Here is a 13,410-nt window from a genome sequence, read left to right as displayed (position 1 = left end):
TTAGAAAAATACACAACCTGGCGCCTTGTTAGAGAGGATATTTTCTCATTAAATCATACATAGACATTTGTTTGTATTTACCACAGGGGGCACGGGTGGCCCAGTAGTCTAAGACGCTGCGATTCGCTGTGGTTATAGGTTTCTTTTCTGTTTTATTCAAAAATTAAAAGAAGGTTACACATCGATAAAAGTAAACGTATGTATGACAACATATAAGTAAATACTCAATTGTCAACAACAGTTTATGGGGACCGCCTCCGTGGTCTAATGGTAGAGTGTCCACCCGGAGAACAGAAGTTCTGGGGTTCGATCCCTGGCCGCGTCATACCAAAAGACGTAAAAAGATGGTACTTGTTGTTACCCTATCTGGCGCTCGGCATTAAGAGGCTAAAACAAGGACTGGTCGGCTCGGAGTCAGTATACTGTGTCTGAGTGGGGTATTCATGTTAAACCGCGGCATGGTATCTCAGTGAGCTAGCCCTATAAATCGGCATCAGTCCGGACTAGTACAAGCAGCCACACACACGCTATATAAGTGCAATAATCTTGGACGCGACGTTAAACCCCATTTCACCTCACCTCAACAGTTTATGGAGCTCCGACAGTGCTTGATGGGAGGGGCGGTAGTCAGTGTAGGGTGAACCAATAAATATATTCCAGCGGAAAATAGTAGCTGTGCTTCATTGTGAAGTTATGGGGGTACAGGTGGCCCAGTCGTCCAAGGCGCCGCGATTCGCTGTGCAGAGTTGCGTGCCTTGGGCACGCCAGGAACCTGTGATTGTGGGTTGGAATCCCGGTTCGCCCCGATTATGTTTCTAGGTTTGTCAGCACCATACCCGTGCTTGTGGGTTTCACCGAAGTGAGGCTTACCTCCCACATTAAGCTGACACGCCGTGATATAACTGAAATACAGTTAAAAGCGGCGTTAAACCCAACTCACTCACTCATGTGAAGTTTAAAAAAAATTAATAATGCATCTTCCGATATATATTCATGAAGACATCCCCTCGACTCTAAGGTCGCAATTCACAGTTTGATGGTTGATGTATGTCATTGATCCCAACTGCTTGGACCGACGCTCAAGTTATCAATCACTGGATTGTCTGGTCAAGACCCGATTATTTACACAGACCGCCGTCATATAGCTGGAGTGCGGCGTTAAACAACAAGCAGGCAAGACATGCGTCATTCAAAGTTCTCCTGGACACCTGTTACACGTTGCACGTGCTTCACGCAACTTAAAACAAACGTTAAACAAACCTTAATAGACAACTTCTATCAAAGCTGGAATGTCAAGGCTTTTTCTTCATCTAAAGGCAAATATTATACAATGCTAAAAGACAAACCACAGTTTGATGAGTATCTATTATCTCTCCCATTGAAACAAGCAATCTGGATTCTTAAACTGAGAACATCAAATCATAGACTACCAATTGAGAAAGGCAGATGGTTTAACGCACAGAGTACTGAGAGAACTTGCACTTTATGTAACGACCAAATAGGAGATGAATTTCACTTTCTATTAGTATGTCCAAGACTACATGACCTTCGAAAACAATACCTTCCGGCATACTATACTAAATATCCCTCCACTCTAAAATACAATCAATTAATGCAATGTTCATAGAAACCCATTCTAGTAAAACTGGCGCAATTCTGTAAAAAAGGTTTAACATTATTATGATGTTATAAATATCATAGGATCGTCGATCTATGGCTGGAAAATTGCCCTTGCGACGTTAAACTTTGTGAATTTCACTCTACAATATAATATATGTGTATATTTCATGTGTTCATGTGTGTAGTTATGCAGATCATACATGTATTATAGAAATGCATTATGCGTGATTGGGTGCATGTATGTATTCATGTGTGTACATATTATTAGATATTATTGTTGGTGTGGTTGTGGATATATTCAACCTCATGTATGCTCTGTAATCACTCTGTGTGATTTTCTTTCAAGCAATAAACTTCTGTTCTTTTCTGTTCTGACATATCAAATTGACGAGGGGGCTTGATTTAACAGCACAAATTGGCTTGTGGTCATAACCTAGGATTGTAACGAATAAATTGTCGTTTACTCACCAATAAAGTCCTAATTATGGCAATTTGAAGGGCTTTTTTAGGGTATTTTGAAATTATAACACCAACACATGCAGTCATACGAAGAAACTGATATTATTCCTCAAACATGAAAGTGTCCCAAATTACAGTTTGCTATTTTTATGTATTTAAAACAATATTTAGCAACCGTTAACATCGGAACTTTGACATATCCGCAAATACGGACACACAGTAGTCATGGAACCAAAGTACTGATGTTAGGATTCTACGCGACCATAATATACGACCCGTGAAGATCCGGGGTAGAATAGGTCTTCAGCAACCCATGCTTGTCGTAAAATTAAAGGCGACTAAAGGGATCGGGCAGTCAGGCCCTCTGACTTGGTTGATGCATGTCATCGAACCCATTTGCGTGGATCGATGCTCATGATATTAATCACTGGATTGTCGGGACCAGCCTCGATTATTTACAGACTGTTGTCATACAGCTGGGATATTGCTGATGGCGGCGTAAAACAAGCGAATGGTCGTCATTGAACCACCTATGTGGCATTTATATCACACAATTGTTGTGAGTGAGTTGGGTTCAACCCCGCTCGTAACAGTATGATATATCACGACCCATGTGTCCCCGCAAGTAAAGCATGGTGCGGACAGACAGATGATAATCAGGTCATATAGCTGGAATATTTCTGAGTGCGGCGTTAAACAACAAACCAACCAACCAACCATAATATACATCGTCTTAAACGATATATCAAGGTAACTCGAGTTGAGATTTTGTTATTGGTCTACTACAGTTGTCAACGTAGTATATTCAATATTCAGCAAGACTATCAGATATCACTTATCAATATACGATTGTCTGCATTGTGCGTACCTCGCTTCACCGCCCTCCCCTTGGCGTTTGTTCGCGGCGATTTGCCGTTAAACGTAAACAAGTTCTTTCAGGTTATCGTAAGAAAATAAACTCTGGTATATAGACATCAATTAATCACTGTCATTACCCGCAGTATTGAAATTAAGTGACGTCTGTTATTTCACACCTGGGAATGTCCTCGTTATAAAAACAGTTGTTCCCGTTATAACGTTCTTCATGTTTTGATGTTTACTCTGTGGTCGTAATGATAGTAACGGTAAAGACGCGATACATTAACTATAAGATGCCATCCCTGACGGCGTCACTACCTAGTAGCTCGTCTGACGTTTGTTTTTGACCCCCACTAGACGACGACAATTACCACGCGTGTCCCTTTCTTGCTGTACTTAATGGGTGGGTGGGGTGGGGTGGGGTGGGGAAGACGGGTAACTTGTTGTGCGTGAGTTGCTTCCCTTTGGGCACGCCAGAAACCAATAATGGAAGTTTAGGTGAGGTGAGGCGAGGTGAGGTGAGGTAATGTGATGTGATGTGAGGTGAGGTGAAATGGGGTTTAACGTCGCGTCCAAGATTATTGCACTTATATAGCGACGTGCGTGCACGTGTATGTGTGTGTGTGGCTGCTTGTACTTGTCCGGACTGATGCCGCTTTATAGTGCTAGCTCACTAAGATACCATGCCGCAGTTTAACATGAATACCCCACTCAGACACAGTATACTGACTCCGAGCCGACCGGTCCTTGTTTTAGCCCCTTAATGCCGAGCGTTAGACAGGGTAACAACAAGTACCATCTTTTAACGTCTCTTGGTATGACGCGGCCGGGGATCGAACCCCGGACCTTCCGCTCTCCGGGCGGACGCTCTACCACTAGACCACGGAGGCGGTCACCAATAATGGAATATGAATCCCGAAAAAGAGGGTAACAATAGTATAGAAGTAACAAAAACAAAACAGCATGTCGACTATTTTATTAATAAATAATACTAAAATGATATGCTGTTGGTTTTTTGTTGTTGCTTATTGTATATTTCGAAAGGTATTGCAGGAAAATGTCTCGCCCCTATCCCCCTCCCACCATCCCGACCCCACATCTTATAAATAAAAATAAGCAAACACCCAAACAACCAACAACAACAAACTATGACCAATTTATATTATATTATATTATATTATATTATATTATATTATATTATATTATATTATATTATATTATATTATATTATATTATATTATATTATATTATATTATATTATATCATTAGTCAGATTGACTAAACGTTTTCAAGAAATTGAAAAGGACTTTGAAAACATCACGAGAGACACTTTATGCCAGGATTTTGTGGCGAAAAAAATAAGATATGCATTGACTTCCGTCTATGTGAGGAAATAGAGCATTAAAATATTTGAAATTCGTTATCATTAAAAAAATAGTTGTGTAATGACGGAAATATATTTGCGTTTTGTGAATTGCCCAATTGAAAATTTCAGTCATTTGTACAAATTGACTAATTGTACACACTAGCTGTAACATATACAATGACACGTTATTTCTATAAAAAAAAATTAGCTAACATGGACAGCGTAATTTAAAAAAAGACAAGAAGGTTCGTAGTGATTATCGCAAGAGTTTGTGATTCTATCAAAGCTGAGCCACAGCTTATACATACCGACAGTGACACATGTACGATCATGTATAGATTTATGTCGGGATAACGGTACAGTCATGCAGACAATACGGCGGGTGGATAGACCCGGCTCTGTCCGGTACTGGCGGGTGACGGGGTACGCTCTACCCGTGATAACATCTGCTGATTGATTGCGTTGGAATGTGTCTGGTATTATTCCCCGCCTGTAAATGTTAGAGAGTGTTTTCGGCCATGTACAGTGTGGTCGATGCTGCTGTTCGGCTCTGTCGTCGTATTCGTGTTATACTTATCATATATTGGGGTTTCTCTACATTTCAGGGGGTACGGGTGGCCCAGTCGCCTAATGCGCCGCGACTCGCTGTGCAGAGTTGCGTCCCTTGGGCACGCCAGAAACCTATAATCGTGGGTTCGAATCCCGGTTCGCCCCGATTATGTTTCTAAGTTTGTCAGCACCATACCCGTGCTCGTGGGTTTCACCGAAGTGGTAAAGGTCTGAGACCTGCATCACTTCGGGCTTCCTCCCACGATAAGCTGACACGCCGCGATATAACTGGAATCCCAACTCACTCACTCACTCTATACTTTCTAGTTGTTCAGTCTAACTGGATATTTGTTCTCATCGTGTATGGTGATATCATCGTCGTCATTATTATTAGTGGGGCGGTCGGGTAGCCTAGTGGTTAATACTTTCGCCCGACACCATGAGCATCGATCTACGCATTTGGGATACGATAACATGCACCTCTAAAGTCAGCGAGCCATTTCGTTGCCTCTTCCGGTAGCCTAGTGGTTAGCACGCCGAAGACCCGGGTTCGATTCACGACATGGGAACAATATGTGAAACCCATTTCTGGTGTCCCCCGTCGTGATATTGCTGGAATATTGCTAAAAGCGGCGTAAAACCATACTCACTTCATCATCATTATTAGTAGTATTGTCATCATCATGAATGTTGTTATTGTTGTTCGTATCATTAGCAGAGGTGGTTGTAGTGGTTGAAGTAGTAGTAGTAGTAGTAGTATGCTTGCCGTGAAAGGCTACTATGATTGTCGTAAGAGGCGACTAGTGAGTGTGTATGGTTTTACGCCGCTTTTAGCAATATTCCAGCAATATCGCGGCGGGGGACACAAGAAATTGGCTTCACACATTGTACCCACGTCGGGAATCGAACCCGGGTCTTCGGCGTGATAACCACTAGGCTATACGAAGAGACGACTAAAGGGATCGGGTGGTCAGGCTCGCTGACTTTGTAGATGCATGTAATCGTATCCTAATTGCGTGGATCGATGTTCACGATATTAATCACTGGATTGTCTGGTCCAGACTCTATTATTTACAGACCTCCGTCATATAGCTGGAATATTGCTGAGTGCGGTGTTAAACAACAAACAAACAAAAGAAGTAGTAGAATCGTGGTCTGCTGTGATTTTGTTTTAAACGACCTATTATTTTGATGATGATGATGATGATGTCGTGATAGTGGAAAATGTAATTAGGACATGAGATAAATTCAGGATCAACATTTGAGCCAGTAAGTGATTGTAATTTTCGGTACTTCCTTATCATGGCAGTGCGTACTGACCAATTCGACAGGTTTATTTACTGGGAAAATATTGATACTGTTTGAAGTATATAGCAAACTAATTTGTCATCATTGAGGACCGTCGTAAAAGAAAGACAACAAGAGTTTGCTACTAACGTGGCTATATCCCCCGCCCCTGTTGCAGAATTTATGACATAATTAATTCTGAACAAACCCTAACTTTTTTTAACCGAGGTGGAACTTGTCATGGAAATTGTGAAAAAAGAAGAGTTTGGAACCTAAGTCCATCCTGCTGCCATGGAAACGTAAAAACATAAAAAATTCTACAATTTCTAAATAGCAAAAGGCACCAGTTCACCGTGTACCTGACAAACCTGCAAAGCTTGATGAAAAAATATTGAACGGTTTCTGAGTTATGCTCCGGAAACGAAACGTGACGGACGGACGTACGGACGGGCGGAGCTCGTTTCTATATCCCCCGCAAACGTTGTTGGGCGGGGGATGATAACACCAAAAGGTGGGAGGGTCGTCTTCTTTTTCTGTATGACGAAAAAACCAATTAATTAGAACACGATTATAAGTGGCAAGTCCTTCATTTGGGATTGAAAAGCACATGTGATTCGCTATAATTATGTTGCTAGTTTCAACATGTATTGTCTATATGCTATGCCAATGTCAACTTCGTAATTTCATTCAGCGAATTTATATTCACAAAACGCATTATCCCAACCTCAACTGCTTTCCTGGAAGCGCGTCTAGTATTTCAACATATCAAGGTGGGGTATGTTTATCAATCGATAATGCGATCTTTATCAATAACCTTAAATCTAATTAATGTATGCATGAAATGGCACTTCAGACTATACTCCGAATAATGCACCCAACCCTTCTTGAACCTACCCCATTGTCTATGACCAACTACCCTCAAATGACGTCTGCTCAATGATGCGAGTCCATCTTGTCGTCTGCTCGTGTCACGTGTTGTCATGGCGGCCCGGCGGACAACTTGCACGCAGATTTTGTGATTACTCGGAGCGGATTGCGAGGACTAAATCTTGTGAGAAATAGCCGATAAGTTGGAGAAATCAGAGATCGTGTCAACTACTAACTATGGCGTCGCGATGGAATAGCAGAAAGAAACGACACAGGTCAGTTCTAGTTTTCGTGGTCAACAGCCACAGCAGACACACGCGCTTTCTTGATTTTGAATATCGTACCAAATGAGATTTGAACAGATGGTCTGTCATTTCAGCCATGTTGGGACATGACCCACCTGTTTTGGATCTTTGAATCCAGATCGGGTAAGATTTCCACCCGCCTCACGCCCCAGACCCCCATCCCCACCCTAAAATTTATCATATACGTAAAAGCATTGAGCGACAATGCATACATTATGTTTGTTTTGTTTTTGTTTGTTTCTTTTGTTTGTTGTTGTTGTTTGTTTGGGGTTTTGTTTGTTTTTGTGTTGTTGTTGTTGTTGTTGTTTTGGGTGGGAGGGGGGAGAGAATAGGGGCGGAAGTCTTTCCCTAGATCGGAATAGGGATTGTATCATCAATTTACTTTCGGACATTTCTAGTGTTTGATTTAATTATCATAAAGAGTTTAAATACGTTCAGCCCAAGGAATACTTGATTAGTTTTTCGTTTCGACATTTTTTGGCTGTATATAATTAGTGTCAGTCATGAAGACTTCAGTTTACGTTTTGCTTTGATGGTTCGCGTATCAGAGCATACGTGATATTAGTTTGTGCAAATCAACCATCGATTTAGATAGTTTTAACATATTGACCACGAGTATAGTTTGTGGTGTTGTATTTAGTTTCGAGTTTGTTAAATGCATACCACTACGCTAGTTTAACTTTTTATCTGTTTCGTAGAAGTTGAGAATTTAGAAATATTCCTTTAACATTTTCAGTAATATTTGTTCGGTGGTTGATTTCCAGAGTTAAAACAAGTCAATGAGTTCAGGGAGTTACAAATGAGTATTTTGATGTATGTATGTAAGTGAGTGAGTGAGTTGTGTTTAACGCCGCTTTTAACAGTATTCCAGTTATATCGCGGCGTGTCAGCTTAATGTGGGAGTAAAGCCCGAAGTGATGCAGGTCTTCATCACTTCGGGATTTACACTTCGGTGAAACCTAAGAGCACGAGTATGGTGCTGACAAACCTAGAAACATATATCACTGACTGCGAAATGCATCAACACTCAATGTCTCACGTCATTCACCTGTTTCAGCTCTGCTTAGGGATCTAATTTCAATCAGGTGTATTTCAAATATATAAAAAAACCAATGCATAAACCAAAAGGTTATATACTTCGATTTTTACACCTGTCAAATCCAGACCTGTTCAGACCCAATATGCCCGTTCAAGCAGACACTTCCATACAATCTACAGGATTGAGCGTCGCCTAGCTCGTCTACTGCGTTATGAGGTTAACAAACTGGTGGGAAATCATACAACGTTACACAATAAATGCAGTATCCTTGTGAGAAATCGGACACCACCAAAACATTCACTGACGTGCCATTACGGAGAAAAATACTGGTATAAAATAACAATGCACGAAGTTCCCATTTGAGAAAAAGGACACGGCGTTATATTTGTTTATCTATGACAGAGGGGCATTATGAAAATACTGATGTAAAATCATATGAAAGATTTACACAATCAAATGATCCACATATTATTTATAAACATGTTATTTCATCAACATGGCATTTTCAAACTAAGTATTTGATACCAAAAAAAACCTTTAAATGATTTACACAGATGATCAGGTATCGTATGAAATAGAACAGGAAGGAGTGTAATTAATTTCATTTACAGGACATAAGGAAAACAAACATTTAAAATAACAGTTAAAAGCTTTACAAAAAATGAAGTGTCTTAGAGCAAAACGAACGTGAGAATATTTCATTAACATGACATAATGCGAACAAAAATATGTAAAATAATATATTTATGCAATAGATAATAGGTATTTTTGTATGGAAGCGTATTAGTGCCACAGTCTTAAACAAGCATCATCTACGTAGATGAAAGTATTATCTACGAAGATGAAAGTATTATCTACGTAGATGAAAGTCTTATTAACGAAGATGAAAGTATTATCTACGTAGATGAAAGTATTATCAACGAAGATGAAAGTATTATCTACGAAGATAGTAGTATTATCTACGAAGATGAAAGTATTATCTACGTAGATGAAAGTATTATCAACGAAGATGAAAGTATTATCTACGTAGATGAAAGTATTATCTACGAAGATGAAAGTATTATCTACGAAGATGAAAGTATTATCTACGAAGGTGAGAAAAAAATGTTAGACTATGGCACTAATACGCTTCCATAGGTTTTGTATTGTGAGAAGCAGTAACCGGGAAAATATCATTTCCATTAACGTAACATTGAGTACACGAACTTGCATTGTGTAAATTAACATAAGACAATAAATCAAGAATCTTTTTGTGCGAATTAAGGCGCGTCGAACTGTTTTCATTGAGAGGCTCTGGCAAGTACAAGCGCCAGAAACCCAAATAGTGTTTGCCTTGCTCTAACTACCTCGATACAATATTGTAGAAACAGTAGCATAATACTCAATCAATCACCGAGCTGGACGGTATAAAAGAAACGTAGATTTGCCGTCAGAGTGATGAAGAGGTTCACCTTGAGCCGGACAATGGATATTGTCGGGGAAAAGAAGATTACCCGTCGACAGCAAACTCACTGACTGGGCTGCTTAGGTATTTCCGGACACGTTTTATTACGCACAGGTGTGTTGTGAAGTTGTGGGGTTATAACTGGTGATTGGGCGACAGAGGCTTACTGTATAATGGAGAAGATCCCTGTTGATTTTCCCTTTCAGAAAATATTGGCCAATTTAGGATTATATAGGATTGCCAGGTTCTCGACAGGTGCTATTTTGGGGTAAGTGGTTGTAATAGGGTTCTTGGGCGTCGGTTGGGGATTCGTTTTACCCTCGTTATTTCATTGCTTGATCGTGACTTGATTTTGCTTTAGTTTTTGACCACATTTATAATTATCTTGGAGCCCATTGGGATTCGGGTTGGAAAAGACCCCAGTAGCACATGCTGGTCGTATGAGGCAAATATATGGATAGGATGCTCGGTGACATTGTTGATGGCGGCTCGTCGTACCCGACGTCGTCGGCCCTTACTCTTAATATCAATCACTGATGGGCATGGCTCTGGTTGGAATATTTACAGGCTATTGTAAAACAGGTCTTACCATGCTTACCTCTAAAGTCGACTATGCTTGTCGTAAGCATCTTCCTGAGGCAAGAGAGTTAACTGACTTTAAAAGTCCAGTTTCCACCAAGGGTGGAAACTGAACTTTTATAGTCGTCGTAAGAGGCGACTAGCGGAATCGGATGGTCAGGCTCGCTTACTTGGTTGATGCATGTGATTGTATTCCAGTTGCGTAGATCGATGCTCATGATGTCAATCATTGGATTATCTGATCCAGACTCGATTATTTTCAGACCGCCGTCATATAACTGGAATATTGCTGAGTGTGGCGTTAAACAATAAACAATATAGATACATGTATTAAATACTTCTGCGTCAGATTCACAACATGGGGTTTGTAGAACATTGTTACACGCCGTCTACGAATGGTTGATTTCAAATACTTTGAGGGACTTAAAGAAATCTAACGGAATACATACATACAGGATTATTGTCTGGTCGAGACTCGATTATTCACAGACCGCCGTCATATAGCTGAACTATTGCAAGTTTTAATCTTAAACTTGACGTTAAATCCCAATATCCATGGCCCAGTGGACAATTCTAGTCCTGATGAACACGTTGTAATAAGTGCGTGTCTGGAGCATTGTCACTTAATGAGAGACTGCCCTTTTTGTAATCATCTAGAATCTGAAGTTCATTTTCTTTTCTATTGTAGCTTTTATGATGATCTTAGGTTTGAACTTGTTAATCTTTTAGATTTTAAATCATCTGATAAGACTGTTACTATGTAAACTGATAAGACTGTTACTATGTAAACTGATAAGACTGTTACTGTGTTAACTGACGTCATGTCAAGCTCTGACACCTTGTTAGTCAAACTTTTAGTATCAACTGTTAATGAAATGTTTAACAGTAGACAGCGTTTTACAAAATATATGTCTTAGTCGATTGATATCTGTATATTTTAATACATTTTAATCTATTTTATTTTTCTATGATCTTACTAGTGTATATCTGTTTTAAAATAGTGTCTCATAAGCCTAGCTAGGCTGGATGGTATGATAAATCTAATATGATGTATTGTTATTGTTTCATGCCATGTGACACTTTAATAAACTAATAAACTATGTCTATTGTCTCTGTGTAGTTAGCGGAAATCGTAACTGCTCATGCACACGACAAAGTGGTGTTTGAGTAGAAAGTGGTGTTTAAGTAGAAAGTGGTGTTTGAGTAGAAAGTGATGTTTGAGTAGAAAGTGGTGTTTGAGTAGAAAGTGGTGTTTAAGTAGAAAGTGGTGTTTGAGGATCTTGAACTGCCTTGCGAGAACTACTAATCGACAGTGTTCCCAGTTTCCCCCTTAAACTCAAAGGGCGATTATTTTTTTTTAAAAAGCAAAACGAGTGAATGAGATAAAAGAGTTTTACGCCGCTTTTAGCACTGTACTCATGTCGGGAATCGAACCCGGTTCTTCGGCGTGACGAGCGAACACTTTAACCACTAGGCTACCCCGCCGCCCCGAAAACCGAAGTAGAAAAAAGCAACATTGTACACTCACATTAACATGCCAACTCAAAACATGAATTTATTATCATTATTGTAGATTTTGTTGCTATCAACAATCTGCACGTACCAAATCGGCTCTATTCGTGTTCCTATCTGACAATACCATGAACAATTCACGGTACTTTATAAGCCGCGCATATCTGCCTTGATAGCATCGACCACCCCACACCAGGTATCGTCTTACACACACATACTAAAGCCACTTCATACGTACATTATCATTACTTTAATGTGAAACCAAACAATGTAACCATGTTTTAAGGACGTCAGATCTCGTGTCGAGTTTCTACCGTGGTGTGTGTGCGTCCGTGATCTGGGAATCGTTCGCATAATGCTTTGTGTTGGTACGTCAGTGTCAAGGTTTGCGCGGCGTTACGCCGAATCGTGTTGCCATTTCTTGAACTTATACGTGTCTGTGTATATATTAATTTGTCCTGACCTCACAGGTTTAAAATGTGGGGGGTTTCTGTGGAGTTAACTTGATATTCATAAAAGCACGTTTCTTTGCACCTGAAGGTCATGGATTATTAATATTCAATATCTAACTGATGAATGTCTCCCTATTACGTGACGTGATGGGGCACGGGTGGCCAAGTCGTCTAAGGCGCGTGATTCGCTGTACAGAGTTGCGTCCGTTGGGCACGCCAGAAACCTATAATTGTGGGTTCGAATCCCGGTTCGCCCCGATCATGTTTCTAGGTTTGTCAGTACCATACCCGTGCTCGTGGGTTTCACCGAAGTGGTAAACGTCTGAGACCTGCATCACTTCGGTCTTTCCTCCCACATTAAGCTGACACGCCGTGATGTAACTGGAATACTGTTAAAAGCGGCGTTAAACCCAACTCACACACTCACACACGTGACGTGATTAATTAATAAAGTCTCAAACAATGTCTATTAGGTCGACACCGGCCGGTGTAGGCTGTAGAAACTTGGTAGTTTTACTGCGTGATTATTCCTCTGTGTAAGAGTTGCGGGGTGTCATAGTAGATGAAGTGTTCGTCCGTCCCGACGAGGACCCGGGTTTGACTCCCTCCATCAATTCAGTGCTTGAAGTCAGTATCCACCCCCCCCCCCCCCCACCCCCCCCCCCCCATAGTGTGAGCGCATTGATTTTAAGCGGCGTTGAACATATCTACTCGCTTATAGTGTTGTCAGGATCCGCTGTCCAGTGTTCGCCCTGATTATCATCTGTCTGTCCGCACCATGCTTTACTTGCGGGGACACATGCGTCGTGATATATCATACTGTTACGAGAGGGGTTGAACCCAACTCACTCACAACAATTGTGTGATAAATGCCAGAAAGGTGGTTCAATGACGACCATTCGCTTGTTTTACGCCGCCATCAGCAATATCCCAGCTGTATGACAACAGTCTGTAAATAATCGAGGCTGGACCAGACAATCCAGTGATTGATATCATGAGCATCGATCCACCCAATGGTGATCGATGACATGCTTCAACCAAGTCAGCGCACCTGACCACCCGATCCCGTTAGT

Source organism: Haliotis cracherodii, unplaced genomic scaffold (genome assembly GCF_022045235.1).
Source record: "Haliotis cracherodii isolate W230 unplaced genomic scaffold, xgHalCrac1.p SCAF_12, whole genome shotgun sequence".
Classification (NCBI taxonomy): Eukaryota; Metazoa; Mollusca; class Gastropoda; order Lepetellida; family Haliotidae; genus Haliotis; species Haliotis cracherodii.
This window is presented reverse-complemented; position numbering follows the sequence as displayed.